This window comes from Heloderma suspectum, chromosome 2 (assembly GCF_057233095.1).
Source record: "Heloderma suspectum isolate Gila_16-S chromosome 2, 16-S_ref, whole genome shotgun sequence".
NCBI lineage: Eukaryota > Metazoa > Chordata > Lepidosauria > Squamata > Helodermatidae > Heloderma > Heloderma suspectum.
In genome coordinates this window covers 127,692,706-127,706,864 of record NC_139459.1, presented here as the reverse complement: position 1 = coordinate 127,706,864, position 14,159 = coordinate 127,692,706, and positions in this window count along the sequence as shown.

Here is a 14,159-nt window from a genome sequence, read left to right as displayed (position 1 = left end):
GAACGGCAAACTCATCAGCCTGTGATGTGCTGTTTTGTGGGGCTATTGCATTTTACCCAGACTTGTTCCACATGGAAAGCCAATACTGCTGACCAGCACTAAACTGATACACAGCACAGTACAATGGATGTTTACTCAGAAGTAAGTCCCTTTGAGTTAAATTGGACATACTCCCCCAGTCGAGTAAGTAAAGATTGCTGCTTTAATTGCACAAGATTTTGCACAAGTCATGTCCCTTTTCCTTTTTTCATACTTTCTAGCTTAGCTTCCAGAAATCTGTTAAAATATGCAGTTTTTGAATATTCAGGGGTGTTTTTTTTTTCAAATTTGGGATTAAAATTTCAAAATAATGAATATTTGCTGCAATCCTACCTGGCAAGAGGCCATCACCAGCAACAACATCACCATCATCCTCAAGGCTAAGAGTGGATCAACTACGGAACCAGTTGCCTGGGGTGGGTGGGATCTCCCTTGCTAGAGTCTTTCAAGCTGGGGCTGGACTGCCATCTGTTGGGGATGTCCTACCTATGGATTTCCTGCACTGAGCAGGGAGTTGGACTAGCTGCCCTACAAGGTTTCCTCCATCTCTATGTTTTTATTGGTATGGATTCCAGTGGCCAGTGCCATGATGTTCCATGACTCATGCGAACATGGACACTTAGGAAAACCTTGAGACTAGATGAATCTTCTCCTTGCCCTGCTTCAAGGTGACTGTTCAGAACAGATGATTGGAAAAGGCATGATACCCAGCTATATGATTTTTTGATTATCCAGCACTTTCTTGACAAATGTATACAAGAAGAATATAAGAAACTGGTAAATCTCCATTTTTAATTTTGTTCCTCCTTTGAAATCTGCCTCCCATCCCCCTTTTTTTTCAAATATATTTTACAAAACCAAAAAGAACAATGTTTACTAAAATATAACCAGTATCTGGGGAAGACATGCCGAACCATGCCAGACTGGGTTCATATGGGCATCCCTAAATGATTGTTGGCCTTAGCAGCTTCAACTTGTGGGTTTGGGGAAGGGGCTTGAATGCAAGATTGCTTCTCCCATCATTAGTTCAGCTTGTACATTTTTTAAAATTTCTTATAAGCTACTTCGATTTATTACTACAGTAGAAAAACAGGATATAACTGTGGCAAATTCTTAAAGAGATGGGAGTACCAGACCACCGCACCTGTCTCCTGAGAAACCTGTATGAGGGTCAAGAAGCAACAGTAAGAACCGGACATGGAACAACCGATTGGTTCAAAATTGGGAAAGGAGTACCACAAGGCTGTATATTATTGCCCTGCTTATTTAACTTATATGCAGAGTAAATCATGACAAACGCCGGGTTGGAATTAATTCACAGGTCGGAATTAAGAATGCCGGGAGAATTATCAACAACCTCAGATACGCAGACGATACCACCCTAATGGCAGAAAGCAAAGAGGATCTGAAGAGCCTCTTGCTGAGGGTGAAAGTGGAGAGTGCAAAAGCCAGTTTGAAACTCAACATTAAAAAAATGAAGATCATGGCATCTGGTCCCATCACTTCCTGGCATATAGAAGGGGAAGAAATGGAAGCAGTGACAGATTTTATTTTCTTGGGCTCTAAGATCACCGCAGACGGTGACTGTAGCCATGAAATTAAAAGACACTTGCTCCTTGGGAGGAAAGCTATGCCAAACCTCGACAACATAGTAAGAAGCAGAGACATCACCTTGCTGACAAAGGTCCGTATAATCAAAGCCATGGTTTTCCCAGCAATAACGTATGGCTGTGTGAGCTGGACTATAAGTAGGGATGGACAAAAGTCACTTACCTGATCCCGAAGCTTGCTTCGCGGTGGGGGGGAGGTGCTCCGTCCCTCCCCCCGAAATTCTGGGTGGGGGGGAGGCGCCCCATCCCTCCCTGCTGAAATTATGGCCGGGGGAGAGCGCCCCGCCTCTCCGGCCGCAAAAGTTTTTCTCCTGCCAGGACGCAAATGGTGGCAGCCGTAGCCGCCGCTGTTTGCGTCCCTGGCCAGCAGTCAGCCATGATAGGCTACGTAAATCTTTACGTAGCCTATCATGGCTGACTTTGAAAAAAAAAAAGCACGTACGCAAATGGTGGTGCCCAAGGTTTTTTCCCCCAAGTCAGCCGTGATAGGCTATGTAAACATTTACATAGCCTATCACAGTGTTTTTTGAAAATCTAGCCATGATAGGCTACGTAAATCTTTACGTAGCCTATCACGTTTGTTGTTGTTTTGTTTTTTTTACTTGGAAATGGCGGCGGCGGCGGCGGCAGCCGGTCCGAAGAGCGGCTGCTGTTGCTGCCGCTGCCACAGAACTGCCGCCGGGAGACACTGCCGCCAGGGACATTCGCCGAAGGTAAGTCCATCCTGGTGGGGGGAGGGGGGGCGGACTGTTTATCCACCAATTTCAGGGGGCTGAATGCATTGGCATTTGGCCTCCCGGAGATTCGTGGAGAAATTCTTCGACATCCCTAATATAAGGAAGGCTGAGCGCCGAAGAAGAATTGATGCTTTCGAACTGTGGTGCTGGAGAAGACTCTTAGAGTCCCCTGGACTGCAAGAAGGTCAAATCAGTCTATCCTAAAGGAAATCAAACCTGAGTGCTCATTGGAAGGACAGATACTGAAGCTGAAGCTCAAATATTTTGGCCACCTAATGCGAAGAGAAAACGAGGAGTGTACGAAAGTCACTTACCTGGTCTCGCAGCTTGCTTCGCAGTGGTTGGGAGGCGCTTCGCTGCTCCCCCCGAAGTTAAGGAGGGGGGGAGGCTTCCCGCCTCGCCCGGCTGAAATTCAGGCCGGGGAGAAGTGCCCCGTCTCCCCGGCCGCGAACTTCAAAAGGAAAGAAAAAAAGACGCCCCTGTGATAGGCTACGTAACGATTAACGTAGCCTATCACGGCTAGATCTGCAAAGTCAGCCATGATAGGCTACGTTAATCATCAAGTAGCCTATCACGGGTGACTTTGAAAAAAAAAAAGCGCGTACGCAAATGGCGGCCCCCATAGGGAGCCGCCATTCGCGTTCCTTATTTGGTCCCTGTAGTCTATGTAAAGATTTACGTAGACTACAGCGAAAATAAGGGCAACGCTATTTGCGTAAATCTTTACGTAGACTACAGGGACCAAATAAGGAACGGGAATGGCGGCTCCCTATGGGGGCCGCCATTAGCCGTACGCGCTTTTTTTTTTTAAGTCACCCGTGATAGGCTACGTGACGATTAATGTAGCCTATCACGGCTGACTTTGCAAATCTAGCCATGATAGGCTACGTAGCCTATCACAGGGGCGTTTTTGTTTTTTTTTTACTTTTCTTGTAATGGCGGCAGCGGCAGCCAGTCGAAAGACCGGCTGCCGCCCCCGCCCCTGACAAAGACCTGCCGAACCGCCGCCGGGACCCACCGCCGGGAGGGACATTCGTGAAAGGTAAGTCCCATCCCGGGCGGGGGCAGGGGGCGGATAATTTCTCCCCGAACAACCTTTGGAGGTCCGAATGCGTTGGCACTCGGCCCCCCGAAGTTTTGGGGAGAAATTCTCCCCCATCCCTAGAGAAAACTCCCTGGAAAAGACCCTGATGCTGGGAAAGATTGAAGGCAAAAAGAGAAGGGAATGGCAGAGAATGAGATGGATGGATGGATGGATGGATGGATAGATAGATAGATAGATAGATAAATAGATAGATAGATAGAATGAGATCACCGATGTAATGAATATGAACTTGAGCACACTCCGGGAGAGAGCGGAGGACAGGAAGGCCTGGCGTGCTATGGTCCATGGGGTCACAGAGAGTTGGACATGACTTAACGACTGAACAACAACAACAACATTCAGGTTCTTGCACAAGTAACACATATTCAACCTGCAGCAGTACTCAATGATCAAATGAGGACCTTTTTTTTTTTAGTTCTTCCTAATCTAACCTGAAATGTATTTCAAGTTAGTCCATCTGTCATTGTGGAGCATCTAAACCTCCAAATGTAAAAGCACCTCCCCAATCTGACTTACCTCTAAACCATGAATATTCCTTTGCTTTGCCCCCCTAAGGAGCATGACTCAGTTCGAACTTCACTATGTGCAATAAAATGGAAATATTTAATTGGATTGGCAACAAAGAGTGACTTCTCTTTTTTAGTGAGCTTGTGAAATAACAAGATGTTGCTTGGAGTAAAGAGATAAGAAAAGTAACCATATGTCACCTCAAATTAACTGCTGTAGAACAATAAATGTCAGAGTTTAGATTAATTTGAGGCATGGCATTGACTGCTAATTAACCACGTGGAGGAAGCAGTTTAACTGTAAATGAAGCTGTATACTTTTTTTGAGGATTTGGAGGAGGCAGTTGAGTTTACATTGGCCTGATTTGCACATCCATTGTGCTGGAAATTGCCATGTGGCCAGTTTCCTGTCCATAACCTGTTGGTCATGTGCAGGGAACCATATTCAGGCAGCGCCCAACACTGTCAAGAGCAAGCAAGATTAGAACTAAGTATAGCATCAGCAGTCAGCACCCAACAACCTTGAGCAGTTGCTGGGGGTGGGGGTGTCCGCCCCCCCCAGTCCTGATACTTACCCTGAGCACACACACTGGGTGGCGGCTAGTTATGAACCACCATTTAACATCTTCCACAATACTTAGGAGTGCCTGTCATTCCACAGCATTGCTGTGAGGCGCTGTGGAAAGGTAAAATGGGGGCCACCATTTTAAATTTCCCACAGCGACCTAGGGTGTGGCTCAATATTTAAATTCCCTACAGTGCTCTGGAGCAGCACTGCACTGACTACTCTGGGGCATTGCTGGAAATCTAAATATCAGTTCAAAACTGCCCATGCTGCCACTGGCAGGGCCCACACTTGGAGCTGGCCCTGAGTAGGACCAAGGGCCTCTTGATCTGTGGTGTTCTGCTTCTTGTAAGGTTAGGTTGCCAACAGACTGAAGAAAACTCAGCTCCGCCAATCATTTTGCTTTCAGGTCAGTTGTCAGAAAAGTGAGAGGCAAGGCCATTTTCCCCTATCTGTTTTTTAGCTGTACACCTGAGGTGAATAGATAGCTTTTTTGTCATTAGATTCTACCCCCAGATCTGCAAGAAACCACTAGGTTCCATCTTCAGATCTGTAAGAAGCAAGCTAGGCTCCATTACATGGCTCCACCACAGAACCTGATTGGATCTTTTCCCCTTGACTCAGAGTGCTCTGCCCTCAGACCAAACCAAGGTTACTAGGTGCCAAAATTTGTTATTTTGTTTCATGACCTGGGGACCCTATCTCCTTGTAGTGAGCCATCTTAGGGCTCCAGAGAGAAGGCTGGAATAAATATGTTATTCTTCTTCCAGACTCTAGTATAGCATCATTCACCCAGAGAGCCCATTAGTTGCACCTGGAAAGGCTGTATTTCCCTACTTGAAACTAGTTTTTAGCATGGGCCACACAGCCAGATTTGGCCTTCGGCTGTCTATCTTCTGAGTCCCTGAACATCCTTCCTATTCTCCAGTCACTCTGTCTGTCTGCTTTCCCAGATCTGATATGGCTACACCAGGAATTGTCACACCATTTCCACTTGATCACAAGTCCCTTTCTGCTGAGACATGAACCATGAGCCTCCTATGCTCCTGCCTATTCATACCCCACCACTGTTGATCAGATTGATGCCACATGTCTTCTGCCATCATTAGCGTCTCTCCAGTAATGCCTGAAACTTCTCTGAGAATATCTTATACCAAGTTTTTTTTGACTCCCTTAGATGTTTTGCCTGAGGAGGAATCTCCAAATGTGCTTCATATAGATTGTGTTTAGGTGAAATCCAGAGGCCATCTAGGGATGCACAGTGTTTGTGGGATGCACACCCATGGATAAAGGTCAGTAGTCATATCAACATTATTTTGGCTTTCCTTGATTCTTTGTAAATGTTTTGGCTCAAGAATGAATCAAATTCACTTCTAAAGGCACACTCCTATGCATGTTTGGACAGAAAAGGAGTCCTACCACTGCCAGATGGGGAATTGCTGAGCTTTTTCTTCTGACTAAACATACATAGGATCGCACATGAAGTGAATCCAATTCACTACCAATTTTGCCTGGGCAACACTCAGTATTCTTCCAAGGCCAACAAGGAAGGGATAACAGTTGCTTTGACTAATAGGGATTAAATGAATTACTCACAACAGTGTTTACAGGATCCCTAATATTCACTTTGTACGTATGTACAGGTAGGGGTGGACGAAAGTCACTTACCTTTTCTCGCAGCTTGTTCGCGGTGGGGGGGAGCACTTCGCTGCTCCCCCCACGAAGTTCAGGCCGGGGGGGGAGGCTTCCTGCCTCGCCCGGCCGAAATTCAGGCCGGGGGGGGAGGCTTCCCGCCTCGCCCGGCCGAAATTCAGGCCGGGGAGGAGGCTTCCCGCCTCGCCCGGCCGCGAACATGAAAGTAAAAAAAAAAAAAAAACAACGTCACCTGATAGGCTACGTGACGATTTCCTTATTTAGTTGCTGTAGTCTATGTAAATGTTTACGTAGACTACAGCGACCAAATAAGGAAGGGGAATGGCGGCTCCCTATGGGGGCCGCCATTATCCGTACACACTTTTTTTTTTTTTTTTAAATCACCCGTGATAGGCTACGTGACGATTCACGTAGCCTATCATGGCTGACTTTGCAGATCTAGCCGTGATAGGCTACGTGAATTGTCACGTAGCCTATCAGGGGACGGTTTTTTTTTTTTCTTTCATTGCAATGGCGGGGGCGGCAGCCGGTCGAAAGACCGGCTGCTGCTCCCGCCCCGCTCGAACACTGGACGAACCGCCAGCCGGACCCGCCGCCGGGAGGGACATTCAGGGAAGGTAAGTCCCGTCCCGGGGGGGGGCAGGGGCGGGGGGGGCGGAGGATTTCTCCCCGAAACTTGTTCGGGGGGCCGAACACTTTGGCGCTCGGCCCCCCGAAGTTTCGGGGAGAAATTCTCCGCCATCCCTATGTACAGGCCAAAATTCCTTATATTTTGGATGTTCCGGTATGAGTGCTGTCGCTTATGTATCTAAAGTGTCACCAGCCATGCATAAGAGGGAGGAACTGGCAGGTTTGGGTGGAACCTCAAAGTTTGAAGACATGCAAAAACCTGTTAAAACAAAGCAAAACTAATGGGGGAAGCCCCCCCAAACAGCCTCATGAGGACTGAGCATGCTTATTGGTCTTGGAATGCAGATTGGCCGAATGGGGGGGATGTAAAACCAGTTTGTTTGTGTGCAGTTTTTTTTTTTTGCGGGGATGGAATGGAGTATCCTGGAGGAGGGCAATGAACAGCAATGCTCCACACTGCAACATTTGGTTGTAGCCTCAGCCCTGCTTCTAATAACTAATCAGTAGGGGTGGACGAAAGTCCCTTACCTGTCGTCGAAGGACGTTCGCGGTGGGGGGGAGGCACTTCGCTGGTCTCCCCGTGAAGTTCAGGCTGGGGGGGGAGGCTTCCCGCCTCGCCCGAGCCGAAATTCAGGCCGGGGGGGAGGCTTCCCCCCTCACCAGGCCGCGAACGCGAAAGTTTTTATTTTAAAAAAAAACGCCCCCTGATAGGCTACGTGACGATTCACGTAGCCTATCATGGCTAGATCTGCAAAGTCAGCCTTGATAGGCTACGTGAATCGTCACGTAGCCTATCATGGGTGACTTTAAAAAAAAAAAAAAGCGCGTACGCTAATGGCGGCCCCCATAGGGAGCCGCCATTCGCGTTCCTTATTTAGTCGCTGTAGTCTACGTAAATGTTTACGTAGACTACAGCGAAAATAAGGGCAACGCAAATAGCATTGCCCTTATTTTCACCGTAGTCTACGTAAACATTTACGTAGACTACAGCGACCAAATAAGGAATGGGAATGGCGGCTCCCTATGGGGGCCGCCATTATCCGTACGCGCTTTTTTTTTTAAAGTCACCCGTGATAGGCTATGTGACGATTGACGTAGCCTATCACGGCTGACTTTGCAAATCTAGCCATGATAGGCTACGTGAATCATCACGTAGCCTATCAGGGGGCGTTTGTTTTTTTTCTTTCATTGCAATGGCGGCGGCGGCAGCCCGCTTGAACACCCGCTGAACTGCCGGCCGGACCAGCCACTAGGAGGGACATTCGGTGAAGGTAAGTCCCGTCCCGGGGGGGGTCCGGGGGGGGTTCGGAGGATTTCTCCCCAAAACTTGTTCGGGGGGCCGAACACGTTGGCGCTCGGCCCCCCGAAGTTTCGGGGAGAAATTCTCCACCATCCCTACTAATCAGTATGTTTTTGACAAGCAGGAGCACAGTGGTGCCGTGATTATCACTCAAGGAAAGTTACATTCAAATGATGTAAGAATCTTGATACAACTATATGTACAATCACATCAAGTTATCTTATCACTGTGTGCATTACATCAGTAATCTAGAGGCAAGAGGAAAGGCACAAATGAACGGATTCTGTAGAGAATTCAGAAATAATAATAATAATAATAATAATAATAATAATACAAGCAATGGAGGATTCTTAGTGAGTCAATTCCACTTCCAAAACAAGACCAGATAATTCAGAACTCCAAAGTGTATTTGGATTTACTTTGTTTATTTCTGGCTGGTGTACATAAAAAGTTATTAAAATATGAACAACACAATTACAATATAAAACACATAACGATTTATTTATTTATTTCATTGATATCCCACCTTCCTTCCATCATGGAACTCCAGGTGGCTCCATGTGGTTCCCAGGTGGTCTCCCCTCCAAATACTGACCAGACCCAGACCTGCTTAGCTTCAGCAAGGTAGCTGTCTCATGTGCCTTCAGACCATGACTGGGGAAGATTAAGCAATAAAATTGGACAGGGACAGATCCTAAAACTTCTTTAAAAATCCATAACCTCAGTCTGTTAAAAAGTTTTTAAGGGCTCTAAAAAGCTTGGTAGATTAGATAGATAGATAGATAGATAGATAGATAGATAGATAGATAGATAGATGATGATAGATAGATAGATAGATAGATAGATAGATAGTAAATGGGAGGCTTGTCCTGGTGCCAAAAAGAATATTTATTTATTTATTTATTTATTTCTATACCGCCCAATAGCCGAAGCTCTCTGGGCGGTTCACAAAAATTAAAACCAAACAACACACAATAAAACAATTTAAAATATATAGAACATTAAAACCACAATATAACAATACAACCACAATAAAACTTAGCAGCAGTGCAAGAGTTTAAAATACAGATTTAAAACAACAAAGATAAAAATTTAGAAAGCTAAAATGCTAAAATGCCTGGGAAAATAAAAAGGTCTTCACCTGGCACCGAAAGGAATACAATGTAGGCGCCAGGTGAACCTCACTAGGGAGCTCATTCCAGAGCCGGGGTGCCACAGCAGAAAAAGCCCTCCTCCTAGTAGCCACCTGCCTCACTTCCTTTGGCAGGGGCTCACGGAGAAGGGCCGCTGATAATGATCTTAAGGTCCGGGCAGGCACATATGGGAGGAGTACATATGGGAATACAAACAGGTGCCAAGCGAGCCTCTCTAAGGAGGACATTTCACAACTGCGTGCTATCACAGAGAAGGTCCCTCTCTCTCTTAGCCACCCACTTGATCTCGCTTGGTGGTGCCACTCACAGGACAGGAGGGCTTCCAGTGATGACCTCAAGGAATATACGGGAAGTGATGATGTTCAGGTAAGCTGACCCCAAGCTATTTAGGGCTTTAAAAGGTAACACCAGCATTTTGAATTAAGCTTGGAACTGGACAGGAAGCTGGTCAAGCTGACAAAGCACTGGTGTAACATGCCCAAAATCCTGGGAGAAATTCAGTTGAGGAGAGCTTTAGAAGCAACCAAAAGTTGCAGAAGTGTTCAGCTCTACAAGTTACAACTAGTTTCAGCTCTCCAACCAGGAGATATGAGCCAGGCCTCATTTACAAGCAAGTAAATGTAACTCTCGGCTGCACTTCTTTCAGATGTCAGATTTATGGCAAAGCAAAATATAGTTTCCAGTAAACCTTGACCTTAGGCTGTATCCTGAATACAGATCACTTGCTGTTTGATTTGCTCCTCACTGTTCAAGGTCAACCTCTTTTCTGGCTCAGAACCCAGCATGTCATTGCTTCCACAGATGCAGTTCCATCCCAGAAAGTTATGTTCCACTGTGATTCCCTTTATTTGTAAAGTTTTCCATGCAAATGGGAAAGACTCATTTTGATTTCAAAGATCATGTTGGTTTTGCAATTGCTTTATATATATAAAAAAGAGCTCTTTATCCCTGTCTGTGGTGCCTTGTTTATGTTTTAATGCATTTTGAGTGTTCACTCTTAAGGTGCTGCACAATCATCTAATTTAGGGCTATGCTTCAAATACAAGTAGCATGGCCTCTTATGAATCACCAAAAAGAGGACAAAAAAGGACCGTGACCTGTGTACCTGCCTGTTCTGTCTGCTGTCCATGGCTGAAGTGTTGATGGACAACAGTACTTACGGTTATTTTGAGAGCAATCCTATGGCCATTAGACAGCATCTAGAGGACCATAGGATTTGGGGGATTCTGGGAACCATGCTCCCCACCACCTCATAGATGGCATGGTTCTCGCTGATCTCCGAGCATGGAAACAGAGCATGGAGAAGGCAAAAGGTGGGGAGGAGAGGAGACCATGGAAGTCTCTTTATGAGGCTGCCAATGCTCTGCACAGCCTCCCCTCCCCACTCCAACATGCCCCAGCTAGCTGAAATTGTGCATCTAGCCAAAAATGCAGGGTGGCTGAGGAGAGGGAGAGGGGGTGCCCTCCATGCTCCAACCACCCTGCTTTGGATAGGCATCAGCTTCTGAGTTTAGACGCTGCCATCTATCTCCATAGGATTGTGCTCTTCATCTTTAAACTGGAATTGGACTGGATAGCCCTTCAAATAGAAGACACCTTCAAATAGAGGACAGTCATCTGTAAAAAGAAGACACCTGGCCATCCTAACACAAGTAATAGGGAGAAATCTGATGACAATGGAGAGAGAGAAAGGAAAGAATAAATGAGGAAATATGAGTGATGTGTTTTCTCTCCTCATACTTCTAGTGCATGGGAGAGTCACATCTGTTGCTGCAGTGGGAGAACATGCTTCCTGTTGAACAAGAGCACAGGAGAAGGTGCACTATTGCTTTTGTTCCACTTTTCCTCTAAGGGGCTCATATATCGAGATTTTATTGCATTGTCACAACATCCCTGTGAGGTCAGCCAGACTGACAGATACAGATTTCCCAAGGCCACCCACTGTGCTTTATGACTGAGTGGGGATTTCAGCTTGGATTTCCCACAACTAAAGTGAGTAATCTAGGCAGTCCATGACACTGGCTCTAATAAAACCCATCCAGGCATCCCCTGCTTCAAATGTTTCTCATCAGGACCATTCAGAGCCATTAATTATTAGGGATGTCCTTCACTGGGAAATCCAGTTCTTTTTTGGCTCGATGGGGTTCTGCAGCATGTCTGTGAACCGAGCTGCAGGCTGTTTCCTGAACTCCAGGAACTCTTTTGCTCATTGTGTGTGTGTGTGTGTGGGGGGGGTCTGCAATGTGTGCACATTTCTGAGCAATTTGCACAAATTATGGCCAAAGTTGCACAAACGTATGCAAATGTGTACTGTGACGTGTGCAAATTGCTCAGAAATGTGCACGAATTGTTCAGCCATTTGTGCAAATTGCAGAACTGCCCCCCACAAAAAAACAAAATAAAAACCCTGCCCCAAATTCCCAGAAAATCTGCAAACTGGCCCAACCTGCTTCAGATTGAGTTGGGCACTGCAGCAGGAACCAAAACAAAGTCCGGGGATGGAGGGAGCCTAGGAAAACTCATCGAACTCCACCCTGAAACTGATATCTCCAACATCCCTAGGCAAGATAGCTAAGTGAAACAGTCTTGCTGCAGAAATAGAAAGAGATTCAATTCTTTGTTAAAGCACTTGTTCTGTATATTTCCACTTGTTTATTGGTTGGTTGGTTGGTTTATGCTAACCAAATCTCCCATTTTGAGCTTAAGATACCTCGTTTCAAGGCTGCTTCATCTCCTTCCTCCTTTGCAATAGGCATGAGCTTTCTCTACCCTGTGCAGAATTAAATACACGTTTGTGCCCAGGGATGGGGATGGGGAATGTGGAGCCAGCTGTACAGTCAAAACAGTAGACTCTTTTGCACAATGTATATGTTCTAGAATTCTAGAAGTTCTGCATTTGGAGATGCTGTCATGGTAAGGGCAAAGTCTGCTCTCCAACTCCATTCCTGACACTAGGCAGCCCAGCTGGGCTTTGGGTGGACAGCATTCCCTGTGTATATCGTAATTATGGTGTCTGTCATAATTATGGATTTCCACCCAAATAAAAGCACAGTCTCAAGGATTCAAAATCTGTGCTGAATACAAAAAGTTGGCACTGAATTCTTCTTACCTTTTTTGTTTGTCATAGCCAACAATTACTGTGATAATGTTCACCAGTCAGCTAGCTTAAACCTTGTTTACTAGTCAGCTAGCTTAAACCTTGGAGAAAGGGGACATTTAATTTCACTTACCTTTGAACTCTCCATCTTCCTTCACCTCTGCCTTTTTTTTTTTTTTTATGGCTCCATCACAAGTGCTCATTTCCTGATGAAGCCTGCCTCTCACTGCCTTCCACTGCCATGCCATCATCACCGACAAAATAGATGGGGAGTGCTCCGTGACATGTCTCGCTAACAGGGGCATGCATCTAATATTCCTCAGCCTCCAGTCAGAGGCAGCGCATCAGACAGGCTTTGCAAAGGCTCTCGATATATTGAATTTGACACTTCTGGTGGAGAGTAGAGCTCCATCACAGAAGAAGCAGCCTCACCTCTTGAATACAAATCTTCTCTTCCATGCCCTCCCGGACACAGGCAAAGCTATTGTCATATTTTCCCGGTGAATTCAATTTAAGCATTCTGTATTGCTGGAGAGTGGCACACCTTGAACATGGGGCAGTATACATTGGTTTTGTGTGTGTGTGTGGATGTGTGTGTGTGACATTGCACCACCAATATTTTTTGAGTTTTAATACACACTTTGAACTGGTGCACACATTCACCCAGTCTAGAATTCATGACCTCCGCATGCCAACTAGAGATGGATGGATCAATTTATTTCTTCTCCATGTTAACTTTGCACATTCACAAGCCCCTTCTGCCCCATTTCTGCATTAATCTGCAAATTGTGGTTTTTTAAAAAAATCAGCTCAAAAATTCATATTTGAATATTTACTTAAATACATATTTTTGAACTTATTTTCTCACAATGTACGCATTTCAAAACATATTTTCTTAAAGAGAAAATATCGTGCATTCCAAAATACACATTTTATTAAGCATTTTGGTACATTCCTTGAGCCAAGAATAGAGATGGGCCAACAAGCAATGTTCAAGCTTGCCAAGCTTCTCCGAACATCAGCTTCTCTTGCTCGTCTGTCCTTGATTTGTGATCCCATTTGCAATCACTCCTCGTTTTGCGCAAACAAGAAAACTGCACAAAATGAACAGTTATTGAACATGAAAAAATCCCAAATTTGTGCACATTTCCAGAGTTGCCCAAATTTCCCTCATGGACTGATGTGTGAAATTAGTTCTACTTGATCTAATGCACACTTGCACAGATGCTTTAATCTGCATTACTTAACTAATGCAGATTAACATATTTTTGAAATTGGCACAAAATCAAATGGGGAAATATGCACAAATCGAACATGAGCACATGTCTGACAATTTGTTAACTTTTCAGTGGATGTGTTTTCCTACTTATGCTCATGTTTGGGGTTTTGAACCAGCCACGCTTGCATGTTTTGTGAACAGAAATTAAATTCCCATACATGCCTAGCCAAGAATTAGATCTCAAAATTCAGTGAACTGCAAAATTGGAAGGGTATGTGTGTTCCAATCTGCACATTGGTCTAGGGGGTGTGCACCAGGTCAGTTTTCTTTGAAATGTGGACCACATGAAATCCTTAAACATCCCTACCCCACTACACACAAAAGGTTGAATCCAGATTTAAGCTGGATCAAATGCACTGGTGGAAGTGGACTTCTCTGCCCCCTCCTTCCCATGGCAGCCCCTCCAACCCCCTGAAAATGATACACAGAGAGTCAGTAGACTCTACTGAATGGGGTGTGGTGGGAGGGGGGGGCAAAAATCAGG